General features: G+C 37.9%; 1 pseudogene; it reads left to right on the top strand.

The window, feature by feature from the left end:
• Nucleotides 1-19,677, top strand: part of LOC127412046 (constitutive coactivator of peroxisome proliferator-activated receptor gamma-like) — a 36,688-nt pseudogene extending 17,011 nt beyond the window's left edge.
• Nucleotides 19,678-21,196: the final 1,519 nt, after the last annotated feature.

Below are 21,196 nucleotides of genomic sequence, written 5' to 3' on the forward strand. Positions count from 1 at the left end.
GCTACGGTTAGGATAATGAACTATATTACTTTTATTACTTGGCATATGAATAGTTTATTCTGATTATTATAAATATTAAAATCACATTTAAATACATTTTGTGTGTGTTTCTTCACACATTTTAAAACAGAAAAAGTTACACAACGCACTGCCTCCGTGGTATTTTGCTTTAATAAATATTCCTTTTTGTATGTTATTTCTTACATCACACTGTTATATCTCCCCCTATGTAGACCCCTGTTGTAGACCCTTGGGCCGTCCAGATCGGCTCTCTCTTTGTGCGGGGTCTGACCTACCTCATTGCAGCCAACAGTGCCTGTGGTTTCCCTTTTCCAGTGGGCGAGCTCATGCCATGGAGGACCTTTGATGGCTTGCTCTTCCATTCCAAATATCTGCAAGCCCACTCGGGGTGTCCAAGTGAGGAGCTTCTAGAGGAAAATGTAAGTACAGGATTTAGGCCCTGTTTAGACCTGGTATTAACATCCATCTGGGGTGATCTGATCACAAGTTGTCAGTGCAATTTACTTCTGGAAAAAAATAAGTCTCTTGTGACCACATTTTGATGTGGAGAGGGTCTCTGATTTTGACTACATGCATCACGCATATCAGTGTGTTACTACATGTTGATAAAAAATAAGCCAAAAAACTGTAAAAACACAGATAAGTGCTGCTTTCAAATGAACAAACGTTAGATTTTGAGTAGAATACCTATAGTTATTTCAGTCGAGCAGCTGTATTATTGGTTATTTACTTTCAGAGTAGCACATCACCAGTAAAGTTCTTTTTTTTTTTTTTTTTTTTGGGCAGTCCTTCGCTGTTGTCCAGGATGCATTAGAACACATCAGGATGCTTTAGTATGTACACTACAAATGTGATGTGGTCCCTTTCTGACTACGTCTGAATGTGGTTTGTGTGATTGGATCTCTGTTCCAAAACGTAACTCTGTTGTGTTTGGACATTGTTTACACCAGTATTTAGTGCTGTCCACTCGAAACAGATGTTAATTAGTTGTAACCAGGCGTTAATATTCTTAGCAACATTGTTCTTCTACTGAAGAAGAGCGCATAAAGACTAGAAAACACCCTAAATGAAAATCATGTCATATTATGGCCCACACATATTTTGTTTACTGGATTTTGTTTTACTTTTGTTTACTAATCTTTGATTTATTGGAAAAGAGTTACAGAATCTCTTTTGTTTTTAATTTCTGCAATGTTTTTTCCAGAGCCAAGGGACCAAAACATTGCAAAAATTCTTAAAACCATGTATATAAACAGTGATTCTCAATTATGAATGCAATTGAGAACTAACTCAGACCAAGATGTGGCTACGTCTCATTCTCATGGAGGTCTCAGCACAAACAGATCTGCTGTTAACATGCTGTGGCTCCAAAAAGTATTTGTACACTCAAGCTGCACTTACAATTTAATTTCTTTTGCATTAGATAACAAAATATCAAACCAAGTGGCATCTGTAAACAGATGATTCTAGGGCTTTTCTCAGAAATACATTTTCTCAGCCATATTTGCAATAACTTTTAAGCAACTAGTGTCAGTATCCATTTTGTATTGTCTTGTAGATGTCTTTGTTCCTGCCCGTCAGAGAGCTGGTGCTGGGAGCCTGCATGAGGCACAGCATCTTCGTCCACAGCTGACCACGCAGACTGCAGTACAGTGAGACAAAATTAACTTTTAGCAGATATACACATTTAAAGCTAACAGTCTTTCTCTTAAGCTCGCCTAAAAATATTGATGACTCATCATGCACTCACTTTCTGTCCAATCAAATGCTTTCAAGAATGAGAATGTCCCCTCCCCCTAATACTACCTGCCTTAAAATAGCAAGAAGCAAATCCTGGTTCATGGCTCTGACTTAAACAAGTCAACTTTGGGGTGGTCCCCAACTTCCTTTTTTAATTGGAAATATGTATACATAGGAAAGCAAACTGCGCTTGTGAAGCAAATTCATGAGGTCTTTAACAAACATGTTATCATACAATGTGACGTTTGGATTTAGAGCTGATTTAAGGGCAAAACCTAGCACAACACAAGGATGCATTGCAGTCTCAACGTTTGCCACAAGGGGCGCTATAGCAGACATTAGTATGTCCGCTTCTATGGTGAGTAACACAACACAAGGACGCATTGCAGTCTCAACGTTTGCCACAAGGGGCGCTATAGCAGACATTAGTATGTCCGCTTCTATGGTGAGTTTTCTCTTTCCAGCCAACTACTGTCATGGTGAAGCAACAGTTTGAAGAGAATATTGCTGAGCAAGTAGTCAATATATTTATAACAACTTACTTGAATAATAACACATATATTAACATGGTAAAATGTGTTAAATGGAGCTGAGTGTACTTCTCTTATTGATAGTCAAAAGCATCATCAAATTAGCCAGAAATAGTTAATTTAACCCATTTAAGGGGTGGGACATGTGTAATATAAAGGGTAGTCCAATTCTTCGGAAATCTGTGGATATGTGCCGGCACAGATTCCTTATGGTTGTGACTCAAACAAATGGAATACATGCCAAGATGTCCATGTTACTTGCATATAAACAATAGCCAGCAGTCTTCATAACACCCTCCATCTGGACTGTGACAGTGGAAACAGTCTGTTTGGCACAACCAGTTTAGATGGAGGGGATGCTTTGTCATAACAAGAATAATTTTGGGTTGCTTTATATAGGAGGTGATCTATATTAAGTAACATAACAAGACAACAAAATTATAACATGGTGGCTGTTACAAACTTCTTGAGCCCCTTTTGCCTTTTACTGCCATCCAGAGTTTTGTGGTTCTGTCCTAAGATTAAAAGAGAACTTATGGTGAAATTGTCTCCATCTGGTTTCCCTCTTGATGTCAAACAGCTCATGGACGGCTCATGTTGTGTCTTAGAGGCAAATAGTCTGTTTTTTGGTCATCAGATATTTTAGTCGGATTACTGCCGATTGGCCCAGTGCATTTGTTTTGAATCTTGAGATTTATTTTGTGTGAGAATGATGTTCCTTTGTTTATACTCGATTTCGGTCGTCTGGAATTCAAGCACAGATCACAGGATAAACAGCTTCACGTGCTGTTCCTAAAGTATCTGTGTTCCAAAACATGTTTTTCAACTTTGGAACGATCTGACGAATCAACTGCACCACTAGTTGTTTAATCCAAAGCAGAAACAAAATAAATACCATCATCCCACAATTGCCCTGAAAGGGTAAAAGCAACCAAAGCCTAACAGTGTAAATACGAGTTTATGTTTCAGTGTGGTGATTCTGATCATCTGAAATTCTCATCTCATTTCTTTTTCTTCTTCTTAATCTTCGTCTTTTTTCCCTGAAGTGAATTCATCCTGTTATTTCTCTGTCACAAAGAGAATTGTGTTTAATCTCAGATGGTCTAAAGTGTCAATTGCACGATGCTGTCGGGGTAGACATTGAAAACGGTCTGGTTTCAATTTATGTCTGCATTTGAGGCGGTAATCATGGCCTCTGTCTTTTGGGGATGTGGTGGTGGAGTTCAAGCTTCAGAGAATTGTACGTTTTCTGTTTCCAGTGATGCTCCGCTGCAAATACTAATTCAGAGAGAGTCAAAACCCCTAATTTAAACTGCCTTGAAATGTTTCTGTTATTCCCTCAGCGAGGCCTGTGGATGTTGATCTGAATCGAGAAAGACGACCCCAGCTCCATCATACCACATGCCAGGAGTTCAGCCAGCCGCACAGAGGTGCTACTCACTACCAGCTAGGTAAAACATGGTAAATGGTTTACCTCTTTTCCACCTCTTTTCCATGACTTAAGAGGTGTACAATGACAAAGCTATGTTACTACATAACCTGCCCACAAATATAGCAAATCGCAGTCTTTGTTTACAAGTTGTACTCCAAAACATCCAAAAAAGATTTTTACATCCAAAGTTATTTAATTCAGCATATTTTTGCCATCACAAGCTGGTTTTGGTATAATGGCCAGGAGTGATTAAAATATAGAAAATATATAGTAATCAAATCACACATATGATATTAAAGCAACATCACATAAGCACGGCAGAGATTCAGCCGTAGGTACGAGGCCGCAGGTAATCACAGCAGTGCTGATAGATGGACAATAAAGCACGATTGCGAGTGTGATATTGCTTTTATAAAACAGTTCAATGAACAAGTAAATAAATAAGTAGGGAAAAACTATGGACTGTCCCAAAAAATCGCTCTTGTGTGTGGAACTACTTTCTTACACTACAGATTCAAGATCAGTTGTCGCTAGTTCGAAAGATGTGCCCAAGTCTCCATTACTAATTTGAAACCATCACTTTAGAACAAGTAATGACAGCTTGAGCTGTTTCTAACAAGTTACTTGATAAACAAGGATGTGTTTGTGTATGAGTGAGAGATGGTGACTGAGTGTGTGATTACCTGTGACTGTTGCAGTGATGAACAGTAATGCTGCAGCTGTTAGTTTAACTCTATGCCTCAGCTGTAGTGTTATTGTAATCCACTCAGATCGTGGAGTGATGCTGACATACGTGCTATCTGAAGTATCCTACATGTATTTGACTTGCGTTAAAGTGTTTTGTTGTTGGAGAGAAAACGTCACTTTCATTCTTGTATATTGCTTGGAACATTTTTCTTGGCCACCGACACAGAAAGCGTTCTCTCCTCTGCCATGTTCAAAGTTTACATGTCCTTCCAACTCGGAAACTTGTATCAGGCAGACACCCTGAGTGTGTTTGATTATTCGGTCTGTTGCGACTCTCAGCTGTGATCACCAGTAAAGCTGAAACTGTTAGTTTAACTCAATTCCTCAGCTGTAGTGTGGTTAAGGTCAAGGTCAAGGTCAATTTATTTACAGAGCACATTTAAAAACAACAAGTGTATACCGAAGTGCTGTACATGGGCAAATAAAAAAATGAATTAAAGGGAAATCAAAAAGATTGACATTAAATAAAATAAACAACACAATATACATTCATACAAAAGCCATAGAATATAGATACGTCTTCAGATGTGATTTAAAAATGTGAAGTGTAGGAGCAGATCTAATGTCCAGAGTTATGTTATTCCATAGTCTATAGCTGACTACGGAGAAGGCACGATCCCCTTTAAACTTCAAGCATGAGTGGGGTGTATGCAGGAGAAGTTTATCAGATGATCTGAGAGTCCTGAAGGATTGCTGATGACTAAGGAGTTCTGAGAGATAAGATGGGGCTAAACAATTTATAGCTTTAAAAACAAATATAAAAATCTTAAAATGAATCCTGTATTGGACTGGTAACCAGTAAAGAGATGCTAGAACAGGTGAAATACTTTCCCTTTTCCTTGTTCCAGTCAGCAACCTAGCAGCTGCATTTTGGACAAAGTGCAAGCGATACAGAGATGAATGACAAAGACCCATGTACAGTGCATTACAATAGTCAAGTCTGGATGAGATGAAGGTATGAATAACTATCTCCAAATCCTTAAATGAGAGCAATGGTTTTAATTTAGCAATCAACCAGAGTTGGAAAAAGCTGCCCTTTGTTTTTCAAAATTTAGAGCCGTGTCAAAGATCACAACCAAGTTTTTAGTAAAGATTGCTAGTGATATCAGAGACCGCACTAGGGAGGTCAAACACAACAATGTCTTGCTCTCATTTAGCTGGAGAAAGTTTCTTGCTATCCAGTATTTAATATCCTCAAAGCATTTTAAAAATTTCAGAATATGAATAATCAGAACTAAGTGGGACACACAGCTGTGTATCATCGGCATAACAATGATATGAAATGTTATATTTCCTAAAAATTGAACCCAGCATATATAAAAAAAATAAAATCAGGCCCAATATGGAACCTTGAGGTACCCCACAAGTGAAAGGTGCAGAGAGAGAGGAAGAATTCCCAGTCCTAACACTCAGAGTTCTATCTGAAAGGTAAGATGTAAGCCAATTAATACCAACTTCACACCTAAGAGAGTCTAGGAGGATAGTATGATCAACTGTATCGAAAGCAGCACTAAGATTGAGCAACATTAAAATTGCAGGTTTACCAGAATTTAAAGTGAGAAGTAAATCATTCATCACATTGAGTAGTGCAGACTCTGTTCTATGACGAGTTTAAAACCAGACTGAAATTTATCTAAAATTTTGTTTTCAGATAGGAATGAAGAGAGTTGAGAAAAAACAATTTTCATCAGGATTTTTGATAAAAATGGCAGTTTAGAAATGGGCTGGAAATTATTAAGGTTGGTAGGACCCAAATTTGGCTTCTTAAGAAGCGGCTGGATCAATGCTTGCTTAAAGCAGGATGGAACAATGCCATTATATAAGGAGCTATTCATAATAGTCAACACACTAGAACCAAAGGTGTCCAGCACCTCTCTCAGGAGCCGAGCATGAATAACATCAACAGAAGAGGTGGTAGGCTTTATCTATTGGACTATATCAAATCAGAATCAGAATCAGAATCAGAATGAGCTTTATTTGCCAAGTGTTCTCACGTACACAAGGAATTTTTTTTGGGGTGATAGGAGAAACAAATGCTCACAGAACATTACAGTGAGACAGAATATAAAACAAGGTAAGAGTATAAATAGACATACAAATAATAGGACATATAACAGAATGGCATATGTACATGTGCAAGTGGTAATGTATGTGCAAGGTACGTACATTTATTGAATTAAATATGTGAATTTACATATGTACATGAGATATTTATTTACATTATTGCACTATGGGGGAGTCCTGAGGCAATTGAATTGTTCATGTGGAAAATGGCCTGAGGGTAAAAACTGTTCTTGTGCCTGGTTCTCCTGGTACTGAGTGCTCTGTAGCGCTGGCCAGAGGGTAACAGTTCAAAAAGGGAGTGGGCAGGGTGTGTGGGGTCCAGAGTGATTCTACCTGCACGTTTCCTCACTCTGGAGATGTACAGGTCTTGGAGGGTGGGCAGGGGGGCACCGATAATCTTCTCAGCAGTCCTGACCATCCGTTGTGGATTCCTTCTGTCTGATTTGGTGGCTGAACCAAACCAGACAGTTATAGATGTACACAGGACAGATTCAATGACAGCTGAGTAGATCTGAGTCAGCAGCTCCAGTGTTAATAGTGAGGGTCCCGGATGTTTCCCCAGTCTCACTAGCTGCTGCCTATCTGTCAGAAAGCTGGTGATCCATAGACAGATTGGGTTGGGCACGGAGAGTTTGGTTGAGAGTAGATCAGGCATGATGGTACTGAAGGCTGAACTGAAGTCCACAAATAGGATCCTTGCATAAGTCCCAGGTCTGTCGAGGTGTTGTAGGATATAATGAAGTCCCACATTGACAGCATCATCCACAGACTTGTTTGCTCAGTAAGCAAACTCAGTGAGAGGTATAGGTTCAAACCGATCAAACAAAACAGAACAAGTGACTAGTTCAGAGGTGTCATGACTACTAGTGGTAATGTAAGATCGTAAAGCACCAACATTACCAATAAAGAAATCTAAAAACGCTACACACGCTCAGGTGTAGCATCAAGACAAGAGGTGGCAGCGGGAGTGAACACTGTATTTATCACGTTAAACAGAATTTTTGGATTATATCAGAAAGATTTTTTTTTTTTTTTGCCTCTTTTACAGAGTGCTGGTATGCAGACAGACAATTCTTAAGGATTTCATAAGACACTTGCAGTCTGTTTTCCATTTTCACTCTACTTTTCTACATTCCTGCCTGAGAGCACGTGTGTTATTGTTTAATCAAGGCTGGGTCCAAAGTTTAGGTTTTCTAGTTTTAAAAAGGAGCAACAGAGTCAAAAATGCAAGTACAGGTATTGTTAAAATGAATGACCATCTCCTCTGTGCCTAGACTTGGATGAAGTAGCTTCATAGTGCACAATACAGGAGAAACAGAGAAGGCCTCAGAGAAATGTCTGGCTGTAGCCGAGGTTATAGAGTGTGAATATGGATTTTGGAATCAGACATGGTAGTGTAACATTAAAAACAACAGGCTTATGATCAGACAGACAAAACTCAGTAATTTCAACATTGTAGATGGGAAGACCAAAAGATAAAACAAGATCAAGAGTATGACCATGATCATGTGTAGAGCCAGTAACATGCTGTGTGAGATTTTAATAATCTAAGTTGAACAAATAAGTTGAACAAACTCCCTAACAAGAAGTTTGGAAGGGCAGCAAACATGAATATTAAAATCACCAAGAATGATAAGATTGCCCGTAGTAGGCACAATGCTAGATAAAAAATCAGCAAATTCCTGAATGAAGTCCTTATTATATTTAAGAGGCCTATAAATGAGAGCACAGTGTATTGGACTGTACAGCTGAGCCTTTAGTAACTGTACTTCAAAATTATTATAATGTTCTGAGGGCAATAATCGGCGCCTCTTCTGTTGATTCACGGTCACACTGGAGCGCATGCAGATGATGCCAAATCTGGAAGGATGGGTAGTAGTCAGGTGTATCGGGGCTCCAAAATACACCGAGGGATGATGTATTTGTGCCAGCCATCGTCTCCACGAAGATCGGCTAATGCGGAACCGACAATCACCGTAGACGTGTGCAAAGATCTCTTAATCCTAACCAAGAGACCGCCTAGTTTTCCTCATTTTCTGTTCGTCTCTTACAATGAAGCGAGCAGCCGGGAATACGGCACACACACTGGAAAAAGTGAAGAAAAGTGGTTATAGAAAAATCGCTTTCCACCAGGATTTCAAACACACAAGTCCATGACAGAGGATTGTATATTAAGAAGAGCTTGGCGATCATAGGACAGTAAGGCACTAATTCCTTGTGCATACACACACGAATAACATGAACAGACTCAGGACAGGTAACACAGGACAGGGGCAATGGCATGCCAACAATCACACTTGCACCATCTTGCTGCACAAACAGGAATCCACATCAGTCCAGTCAGTCCAGAGTTGAAGAAAGCAGTGATGCAGTGTGATAGTAATCCGCTTTGATCGTGGAGTGTTGCTGCTATACGTGCTATTTGAATTATCCTATGAGTATTTCACTCACGTTCATGTGTTTTGTTGTCGGAAAGAAAACAGAGGACACCAGTTTCATTTTGTATATTTCTTGGGGAACTCTTATTTTTACATGACACAGAAAGCATTCTCTACGAACAAAAGTAGAGTGATACAAACAGTAAAGCGTCCCAACGCTGATGGTGTGAGCTATCAGCACTCTTTGAATGCCTCTTGTCCAGTCAGATTGAAGGACTGGAATTAACTCTTGAATAATTGTAAATAAAAATATTTTATTTCAGATGTATAGAGATTGGGCACTGGCACCCTATTGGTGGAAAAGGTTTAACATCAAGATATTGAGGCCTATGTATGTGTAATGTGTGCTGCACACCCAAACTCTACTAGTAAACGGTGATTTCATGATTAGTTATTAAAAGTTCACTTGTAAAACCATGATTGAGGTTTATAAGAAAGTCAATAAAAATGGAGCTTGGATGTTTTATCTTTACCATAGTTTACAGACCAAGATCTAGACATCCAAAGAGAGGGAGGTATCACCTTGCACCTAGGTGAGCTCTACGCATACAACTAAACTCAATATGTATCAGTGAGTGCCTTTACATGAATTTATATTGATGTAATACATAAAATGTAATACACTATATGGCCAGAAGTATGTGGACACCCGAACACCAGACCCATATGGCTGTAATCTCTCAGTTTGCTGCTATAACAGCTTCTAATCTAATCTAGATGTTGGAACATGCGAGGATTTGGTCCCATTCAGACACAAGAGCGTCAGTGAGGTCAGGCACTGGGACATGGCTCACAGTCAGCTTTCCAATTCATCCCAAATGTGTTCCGAGTCAAATCAAAAATCAAATCCCTTTATTGTTACTCAACCATATACACAAGTGCAACTGTGGGTGAAAGTCTTGGGTGCAGTTCCAAGCAACATAGCAGTATGACAATTACAATAAACATCTGATTTACACATAACACAGTTTACACATCTTGTTACACAACACAATATACAATATACACCTAATAATATACAACATACAGTATACACAAAATAAGAAGACTCTATACAATAAAAAATAATATACAATATACAGTACACACAAAATAAGAAGACTGTATACAATAAAAATACTATGTTACGTCCACTACAGAGACGGAGAGTGAACTAACCTCTGTAGCTTTGGCTGCCGGAGCTCTCTCTGTGAGGGTGGTGTTATTTCCCTCAAAACGAGCATAAAAAGTATTAAGCTCATCCGGGAGAGAGGCAGCGGTGTTCACAGCAGAACACCCTTTTTATTCCCTTTGAATTCCGTGACGATATTAATGATATTAATTCCCTGCCACATGCTTCATGCTTCGTGTTGAACTGTCCTTCAATCTTGTCCCTGTACTGGCGTTTGGCTTCTCTGATAGTTTTGCGGAGGGCATAACTGGCTTATTTATGCTACTCCGCGTTCCCGGAATTAAAAGCAGAGTTCCGCGCATTAAGTGCCGCATAAACATCGCTATTAATCCACGGTTTCTGGTTAGGGTAGATCCATATTGTTTTGGTCGGCACTACAACATCTATGCACTTCCTGATGAAACACGTTACAGTATCAGTGTAGACCTCAATGCCATCATCAGAGGTGAACCGGAACATCTCCCAGTCCACGTGATCCCAGAGTGGCTCAAGTGGCTCAAGGTCTGGGCTTTGTGCAGGCCAATCAAGTTTTTCCACACCAGACTCCATGTCGTTATGGACCTCGCTATGTGCACAGGGGCATTGTCATGCTGGAACAGAAAAGGACCCACCACCAAACTGTTGCAATGAAGTTCGTAGCACACAATTTGCAAAAATGTTATTGTATGGAGTTGCATTAAACTTTGTTCTTACAGAAACTACTGGAATAGCCAAACCTGGTAATTAGAAGGGAGTGTCCGCATACTTTTGGCCACATAGTGTATATATATATATATATATATATATATATATATATATATATATATATATAACTGCTGATAACTACCTAAATTAAGCTAATTTTAATGACAAGAGAATGCAAGAAAAAATAAACAGACTTGCATACATTGAATAAGTTGCCAGAGTGCTGGTAAAGGTGTTTACATGCAGAGAGAAAACACAGTATTGGGCACTGTTTAAGGCATTTACGTGACCTTACACATTGTTAGGTTATTAAGCAAGATTGGTTTAAGATTGTGCATGTAAACATGTAAAAAATGACCTGATGAACCCTGATTTCACTCTGCATGTAAGCAGCTTTACTGGCGTAGGACAAAAAACAATCATTTTAAATCTCATGTACACCCGGCTTTAGTTGCGTTGTCAGGGTTTTTGAATTAGTTGAGATTTGATAGTTATCAGCGTATTGTTTAACAACAAAATGTAATATTCTTTATTCTGTTATAGATGGCCTCAGTCTCAAAGCTAAAGATCGTCTAGATGATTAAAATAAATTGCTTTGCCTCTTGTGGAAACAGTTGTCATCCATGAAAAAGAGCACTAATAAACTGATGCAGTGATTGTTGCACTCGCAGGTGTGAATCGCCAAGTTCATGTTACATTTCTTGCCATGAACACTTTCATTTACATCCTGCCCCTTTGTTTTGACTGTAGCAATTTCCTGATGGTCTCTGCAATATTAATGAATATTCACACTAAACATGAGCTACAGTGGCAAAAGAAAGTATGTGAACCCTTTGGAATTAGCTGGTTTTCTGCATGAACTGGTTATAAAATATGATCTCATCTTCTTCAAAGTCACAAGTATAGAAAAAACCATGTGCTTAAGCTAACAACACACAAACAATTATAATATTTCACGTCTTTATTGAACACATCCCATTAAACATTCACAGTGCTGTGGAAAAAGTAAGTGAACCCTTGGATTTAATAACAGGTCAGTCCTCCTTTGGCAGAAATAACCTCAACCAAGCGTTCCTGGTAGCTGCGGATTAGACCTGCACAACGTTCAGAAGGAATTTTGGACCATTCTTCCTTAAATAACTGCTTCAGATCAGCCATATTCTTAGGATGTCTGGTGTGAATGGCTCTCTTGAGGTCATTCCACAGCATCTCTATTGGGTTAAGGTCTGGGCTCTGACTGGGCCACTCCAAAAGGAGGATTTTCTTTTTTTAAGCCATTCTGTAGTGGATTTACTTTGATGTTTAAGGTCATTTTCGTGCTTTATCACCCAACTTCTATTGAGCTTCAGTTGGTGCACAGCTACATGGACACCATGCCTGTTTAATATTTTACATATAGTAAACTCATAAACAGAGATTTTAACCAGTTCCAATGTCTTAAGTCTTAAGCTGTCACTCTAGGGTTCTTTTTTTACCTCACTGAGCATTCTACGTTGTGCCCTTTGAGTCATTTTGGCTGGACGGCCACTTCTTGTGAGAATAGCCAAAGTACTAAATCGTCTCCATTTACAGACAGTTTGTCTAACTGTGGACAGATGAAAATCTAAGCTTTTCGAGATAACTTTATAACCCTTCCCAGCTTTAAACAAAGCAACAATTCTTGATTGTGGTCTTCTGAGATTTCTTTTTTCTAGGCATGGTCCACGTCAGCAGATGCCTCTTGTGAATAGCAAACTCAAAATCTTTGAGTGCTTTTTACAAGTCAAAGTAGCTCTACACCACACCTCCAGTCTCATTTCATTAATTGGATGCCAGGTTTGTTAACAGAGGTGGGTAGTAATGTGCTGCATTTACTCCGTCACATTTACTTGAGTAACTTTTTGGGAAAAAATTTACTTTTGGAGTAGGTTTAAAAGTGGGTACTTTTTACTCTCACTCAAAATAATTTCTAATGAAACATTTTTTACTTTTACTTCATTACAATGGGTGGCGTTCCTGTCATTGCATTACTTGGTTTAATTTTAATTAAAGCGGGATTATTGTTTGGGACTTTTACAACAGTGGAAATTCACACAGCTGCACTGCTGTCACAGACTGTCACTCAAGCCGAGTCCATCACTGCTGCAGCATCAAGCTCTTCAAAGTGTAACACTTTCTTCGCTCCGCACAGTGAAAAAATAATAGTTTTGTCATGCAATGCCTTCATTTAACACCAAGACAAGCTGATATTTCAAGATTAAAATTGAAGCTCCAACTTATGGCAGCACTCTGAGGTAAGTTGTGGCTCTAATGATAATGCAGGCTTTTCTGTGACATGGTGATGGTCATTTTCAGGGTGATTCTGTAACTGGGCTCTTATGACATCAGTTTTTAAGTGTACATTTTTAAATCAGTGCAGCAATATATCAGTGCGCTTTGTCCCGCGTCCCGCATGTCATGAGCAGTATTTACACATTTATCCCATGCCCTCGCGGGGATACTGGCAACTATCGCAGCTACTTCGGGCTGATAAACTGAATAAATCCTTGTAAACATCAAAGTTAAGTGTAAATGCCTTTTGTTCTGCTGTTCACATGATTGACAACTGGAGCGCAAACAGACAGCATTTTTGTGCATGCACAGTGAGATGGGCAGACGCGAGGCGAGAGTGGCTGTGTCCGAAATCGTTCACTCATTCACTATTTCCTATATAGTGAATGGCAGTGAGTGCACTATATCTCAGCAGTGAGTGAATGAAATGATCGAGTGAACGCTGACATATACACAGAGTTTCGGAGCTCTGGGGCTGTCACAGAAACAACATCACATATGAACTTTTAAAATACTTGGGCCTTACTTGTTATTCTTATTAAATAATATATTAATAAAATAAATCTTCATTCTGCTTGTCATTTTTAATATATATGTTAATATAAAGAGTAAAAAAAATTTATCTATTGTACATTATTGTATTTATTTGTTATACTTTAGTATCTTTAAACTCCAATACAAGCTGGGTAGCGTTTCTGGGAGCATCGCACCCTCATCCGACCAAATTATCATAACCTACATTTTATTATAACAGAAATATTTAAATCATCCGCAGAATTATCATTTCCACTGTGTGCAGTCTCCTGAGTAAAAGTAATATCACCTCAGTGAATTATTTAGTAAATAAAGAATTCTTCAGCTTAATGGCATAATTCTGTATAAATATAAATAAAGAGTACATTTGAAAATGTATCTGTATGTCTTGCCTCTCTATATGTTATTATGTTATTTTAATCATGTAATGATTTGTCAAAAAGTAATGTAATACATTCAGCATGAAAGAAAACATTGCAGGAGTGAAGGAAGCAGTAATCTTCCAGCTCGTACATCTTCCCTGTGGTGGATTGTGGGCAATTAACTATTGTCAAGTGTACATCAAATGTACACTCGAAATTAAAGTGCATTGTGGGTAAGAATGAGTGAACAAAAGTAAGGAACGAGTGGCTCACTCAGAATTCAGACACTCCTACAAAATGGCGTACACCCGAAATAGTGCACTATATAGTGGAAAGGGGACGGTTTCAGATACAGTGAATGTTCCGCAACCGGGGTTAAAATTATTCCAAACCTCTCTTCTTACTGACAAATTCATCCAGATCTGACAAGAGCCCTTAAAAGGATAGTTCACCCAAAAATGCAAATTCTCTTGTCGTTTACTTACCCTCCTGCCATCACAGATGCGTTTTTTCATCTGCTGAACACAAATGAAGATTTTTAGAAGAATTTCTCAGCTCTGTAGGTCCATACAATGCAAGTTAATGGGTGGCAACATTTTAAAGCTAAAAAACAAATCACATAAATTAGCATTAAAAGTAATCCATAAGACTCCAGTGGTTAAAGCAATATCGTCATAAGCGATGTGATAGGTGTGGATGAGAAACAGAGAAACAGATCACCTTCACATTCTTCTTCTTGTGTTTTGGTGATTCACAGGGAGAAGAATGTCTAGTAAAATATTACAAATATTGACTGTTTCTCACCCACACCTATCATATCACTTCTGAAGATATGGATTTACCTACTGGAGTCTTATGGATTACTTTTATGATTTCTTTATGTGCTTTTTGGAGCATAAAAATGTTGTCACCCATTCACTTGCATTGAACTGACCTACAGAGCTGAAATATTCTTCTAAAAATCAGAATTTGTGTTCTGGAGAAGAAAGAAAGTCATACACATCTGGGATGGCATGAGGGTGAGTAAATGATGAGATAATTTTCATTTTTGAGTGAACTATCCCTTTAAAGTGATAGCTCAGCCATAATTTAATATTCTGTCATCATTTACCTACCCTCATGTTGTTCCAAACACGTGTGACCTTCTGTATTCTGTGGAACACAAAATATGTTAGACAGAATGTTAGGGACTGACAGTTTCGGTCACCATTAACTTTCAAAATATGGAGAAAAAAAAAAACATTCATTGAAAGTAAATAGTGACTTAAATAGGCAAACATTCTGTCTAATATCAACTTATTGTGTTATATGGAAGAAGGAAAGTCAAACGGGTTTGGAACAACATGATGTTGAATGATGACAGAATTTCCATTAATAATAATAATAATAATTCTGTAATACATGTTAAATGTGTATTATGTAATGGAATATAGGGTAGATGACATCCATTATGTCATTTGTGAAAGTAACGAGTTACTCACTGCTTGAGTACTCTTTTAATTGGATACTTTCTTACACTTAAGTAACTATTTATGTTAGTACTTTTACTTCTACTTGAGTAATTATTTTTTTAAAGTAATTGTACTTTTACTTGAGTACAGTTTTTGTTACTCTACCCACTTATGTTTGTGAACACCTGTGAACTCCTGACTCTAATTAGATTTTGTTGACGACATTGGGAGTTCACATAATTTTACCAAACTTCACTGTGAATATTTGAATGATGTGTTCAATATGTACAAGAACAATACAATAATATGTGTGTTACTAGTTCAAACAGATTGTGTTAGTTCATTATTGTGACATAGATGAAGATCAAACCAGATTTTAAGACAAATTTATACATAAATGTAGGAAATTAAAAATGGTTCACATACATTTTTCTTGCCACTGTATCTAGAACAATGTTAATAGATACATTGTATGTTCAGTTTTAAACCCTTCCATCGCCTCCTCAGTTATATCCTGAAATGGCCTCAAAATTATGTCTTACAGTGAGATTACAGTCTTTTTTCCCTCCATGTGGATGATATGAATCAGTGACCAAAATGGAAGCTTCCTCAAGTATGTGCCAAACCCTTCAGCTCAGCTCAGACCCTAATTAGACTCGGATGATATTGTACCTTTCAGCTGCTGGTTTGGCTTTGACTCCAACTGTACACAACTCCAACGATTATTTGTCTGTCTCCCTCAACACACTCAGTTGTGGGTTATTTCAGTTGTTAATGATAATCTGTGTAATAGCATCAGGAACTGAATTTATTTAGATCCATTGAGATGTTGTGGTTTTGGCATATTGTGGTCAAAATGTTCCCACATATACTGTGTCATTCTCATTCAGTTTTAATGTCTATCACAAGTTCCAATATGACATAAACAACTTGTTTGTTTATTCAGGCAGTATTTTATTTCATGAAAAAATTAAAAACTGGAAAGGCTGATACATCTGTTCAAGCACTGTTAAAACATACAAAAAAGTCAGCTAGTTTGAATTTTCATCATCAGCTAACGTCTGGTCATTCTAAAGTCACATTTCCTCAAAGTGAAAAAACCCATTGTGATACTTGTAATTTATGGATTTGATTATGACAAAACTCTAGTGCAAAAATGTTATGATCAACACAAAATTTATAGATAAAGAGCTTTTTTTGCTCTGTTCCTCTCTTTTCCCATTAGGCCATGAAACAGTCCCTCTGCTAGGTATTGTTAAACCTCCCAGAGAGGAAATAGGATGTGGAGAAAGTTCCAGAGCTTAAGTGGTCAAAGCACTGCTCTTCCCCTTATCTACAGAGAATGAAACCCACAGGAATGAAAAACAGCACTAGACAAACAATTTGGCTAGGTAAAGGAGGTGACAGATTTAATCATGCAAAAAAAAAAAAAAAAAAAGCAGATTGTTGAACCTTTGGCCAATATAACTGACATGATTTGCAGGTTCTGAAATGGACAGTAGTAGCTTTGAAAATTGAAAACTGTGAAAACTTAAATCAGGTATGAGGTTATTTAATTAATATATCACTATACGATATAAAGCAAACAACCATTTATGCTGAATTAAATGATCATTTAAATAGTAAAGACCATATTGAGTGCTACGCCCATTTTTTCAGGCATCTTGGTTCCAGAAGTATTTTTCCAATTCTAATGAATGAACTATAATACCATGAAGCATTGCGAATGACGTAATCGGATTAAAAACGATGGAAATTGCTCATTTCAAGTACAGAAACAATATATTTTAAGTTTATTGCAAAATATTTGGCTCGAGTGCATCATTTTGGTGCGCTTTGTTTGCCGTAATTCTCAGAATTTTCTGCCTCAGGATCATGGGAAGTGTAGTTCTTCACCAGGAATTCCGCTAAGAAATGTGTCTTTTTTTAAATGAAGTTGAAATAACAGGCTGATGGCTTTGGCAGAAGCATACACCTTCTATTAACAACTTCGGAGCTCACAGTAGCTCTGTCTTTAAAGAGGCCCTATTATGCTTTTTGGGATTTTACCTTTCCTTTAGTGTTTAATATAGCTGTTTGTGCATGTAAAAGGTCTGCAAAGTTACAAAGCACAAAGGGAGTTACTCTCTCTACAGAAAACATTGCTCCTGAACTGCCTGAAACACCTGGTTTGCAGTCCAGCCATTACTTCCGTGACATAGCTATGTCACTATGTAACACATTTGCATAATGCCCACTAAGGGCTACTTTGGTTATGGTAAGGGGCGTTGCATTTCCGTCACATGCTCTAAGCGGCTGACCAATCACAACAGACTGGGCCAGCTGACCAATCAGAGCAGACTGGGCTTTTCAGAAAAGGGGGCTTTAAAGAGACTGGAGCTAAATCAGAGCGTTTCAGACAGAGGGTGAAAAGAGGTGCTGCAGCAATTTACAGTATGAGAAAAATTATGTGTTTTTTGAACATTAAAGCATGTAAACCTATTCTAGTAGACCCCCAAAATAAAATTATTAATCTGTAAATGAGCATAATATGGGCTCTTTAAAGGTTTATAAGTTATTGTTAATAATCAAACTCCCCGTTGAAGAAATGAATGGGATTTTAACTTCCGGACTGTTGCGCTCTATTTCAGTTTGAACACTTGACATTGCAACTTAATATTACCATAACCTTAGTATTAGTCAAGTGGTACAGTCATAATATAATAAAATATAATAAATAAATAAATAGAACCAAGAGGTGCATGAAGTGTGTTAAAGATCCCTTGATATCACTTTATAAGCAGTGTTGATATATTTCCTATTGAAACAGGAGGTTTCGTGCTGGACATATAAAAGTGTGCATCACTATTTTTTTAAACAGCCAATAGACTTTAGTTTATATCATAGCTGTCAAACATGATTTTATACTTCCTTGTGCTAGTCAGAGGCCGGTAGTATTAGGGGAAGGGGCATTCTCATTCTAGAGAGCATTTGATTGGACAAAAATGTGTATATGCCCCTGTGAACAAGATGAGTCATCCATATTTTTTTGTCTGTTTTCCCAGAAGAGAAAGACTGTAAATTTAAAGGCACATACCTGCTAGAAGTTTATTTTGTAAAGTGTTATGTAGATGACTACAAAACTAACAGACAAGGACTAAAAGCCACAATACACCCATTTTGATTTTATGGGGCCTTTTAAGGCCTCCAAAAGCAACTGGACAGAGCTATTGCTGGACCGGACAGTGAGGTTTCTTAAGCAAATGCTGAATGAAGTTATTTTTAAATACGTAAATTCATTTCCTCAGCAGTGTTTGGCTTTGATTACAAATCTGTTTGCATAGACTGTGTTGACTTGGGACAGGCTGTGTGCCGATTGTGTATCCCATCCTTTTTTTTAACTAAATAAATAAAACCACTAGGTTAGTAACACTATAACACATTGTCCCTTTCATCTGTTTAATGATAGCTTGTATATGTGTGTGTGGGCAGGTTTATGTGGTTTACTAGGACTTTTTTTAGGTTACAAACTGGTAATTACAATTGGTATTATGCTATAAATGTGGTTTATGAGGACATTTCTAGTGTCCGCATAATTCAAATCACTTTAAAAACATACAAAATTATGTTTTTTTGAAAATTGTAAAAATGCAGAAAGTTTTTTGTGAGGGTTAGGTTTAGGGGTAGGGTTAGGGTTAGGGGATAGAATCTATAGTTCATACAGTATAAAAATAATTATGTCTATGGAGAGTCCTCATAAGGATAGCCGCACCAAAGTGTGTGTGTGTGTGTGTGTGTGTGTGTGTGTGTGTGTGTGCGCGCGCGCACGCACTAATGGTAAATATAGCTTCTATTCTCATGGCAGTGTGGTCACAGCTCTGTGGGCTGACGCTGGAGTTAGCGTGAGGGCGTCCGGTGCCGGTCCACTCAGGGTGGGCGGCAGTCGTCTCCAGCCTCAGTGGGGAACAGAGCGTTTGTTCCGCAGCCGACAGTGTGGGGTGGAGGTGGGGAACACATGCTGCCACAAGAAGCCAGACTTTGGCACGCTGTCATCACTGTTTCCTTCACAGAGCACGAGAGAGATGGAGGGACAGAAGCATGATGGAGCTAACAATTATCTGGCTGTTTCTCTCTCTCGCACACACACATATTCATATACTCTTTCTCCTCATGGAGTTGAGGGCAGGCGGAGCTGCCTCTTTGGGTTTGGGTAAAGAACCCCCCCATATAGGAATATTCTGTTTCCAAAAATTAAAATGATTTCCTTACCCTCATGTTGATCCAAACTTGTATGCTGTCATGTTGTCTGTGGAATGCAAAAGAAGAAATTTGGAAGATTCTTCAAGCAGCTCTTCCAAAAACATTTCATAGTGACTGACCATAGCTGTCAAGCTCCAAAAAGTAGTCTACTGAATATGATTACTCCAAGGCTTCTGAAGCCATTTGATAGCTTTATGTGAGGAACAGACCGAAATGTAATTAGTTATTTACTGAAAATGTTGGGACCCACTTTATATTAGGTGTCTTTAACTACTATGTACTTAAGCATATGATACAATGTACTTATTATGTACATTTGTGTTGTTGCATTATACTTATATTTGAAGTACCTGCATTTAATTACATCTGTAGTTACACTGTTAACCTTACCCCTAGCCCTATCCCTACCTCTAAACCTACCCCTGTACCTCAACCTCATTAGCAGCAAATGTGAATCTTGGGAGAATTTTGCAGAACAACATGTACAGTAGTTACGCAATAAATACATTGTATTGTATGTATTTTAATGTTAGTTCCTAGTAGTTAAAGACATATAAAGTGTGACCAAATGTTGCTCTACACAGCAGCTCTCAAATCTCATTCTCTATTCTGCACGTTCTATTTCTCTGGTGGTGGTAATGATGATTATTATAGATTGTTGTAGTATTTCCATTTGCTCTCTTGCTACTGAATCTCCAGCACCATGACAAAACTATGATTCCCAAGTTGTGAGCTTGCAGTCTGAATTGAATGTGATGAGATAAAAAGAGCACGTGCCACGAAAAAAAAAATGCAAAAACATCACGTCTTTCTATTGCATTGTGCAGGGCTGAACGATCTATCGAAAAAATATTGAAATCAAAATATGACCTTTTGTGAATAGTAAACTGCAAAGGGCTGTGATTTAATCAAACAGTCTGCAGACACTGCTCGTGCACAGCTCTGTTCTGAGCACAAGTGAGGCGGATCTGTGCTCACTCCACGAATTTCATCTTGTGCACAGAATAACATTGCATTCGATTCGGTTTGGTTATGTGCACTGAGCATGTTATATTTAGAGCACCCAAATTCACCAAATTTAATTGGCCTCTACAAGTTGCTATACAAATCTAAAATAACCCTATGACACCAGGTTTTGGTGAACAGAAGAGAAGATGCAGTTTTCCACCAAAATAAAGGTTCGAGGGTTTAACCAGATCCCATAGCATTGCCGTGTACAAGTTAATAAATTATTAGAAAAATATCACTTGTATTGTAATAATAATATTAATATAGTTTTATTTGATATTATAATCCAATTGTAATATATTTCTGTAATCTCTCAATGTAGTATTATATTATATATAGTATTCAATATTATATAACAATGATATTGTATTAAAGTTGACTGGGTTCCAAAAAATAATGAGTGCACAGTCAAATGAATCCTTAATGAATGAATTCACTATGACAACATGTAGCTAGCTACAGATA

This window comes from Myxocyprinus asiaticus, chromosome 21 (genome assembly GCF_019703515.2).
Source record: "Myxocyprinus asiaticus isolate MX2 ecotype Aquarium Trade chromosome 21, UBuf_Myxa_2, whole genome shotgun sequence".
In the NCBI taxonomy this organism is placed as follows: domain Eukaryota; kingdom Metazoa; phylum Chordata; class Actinopteri; order Cypriniformes; family Catostomidae; genus Myxocyprinus; species Myxocyprinus asiaticus.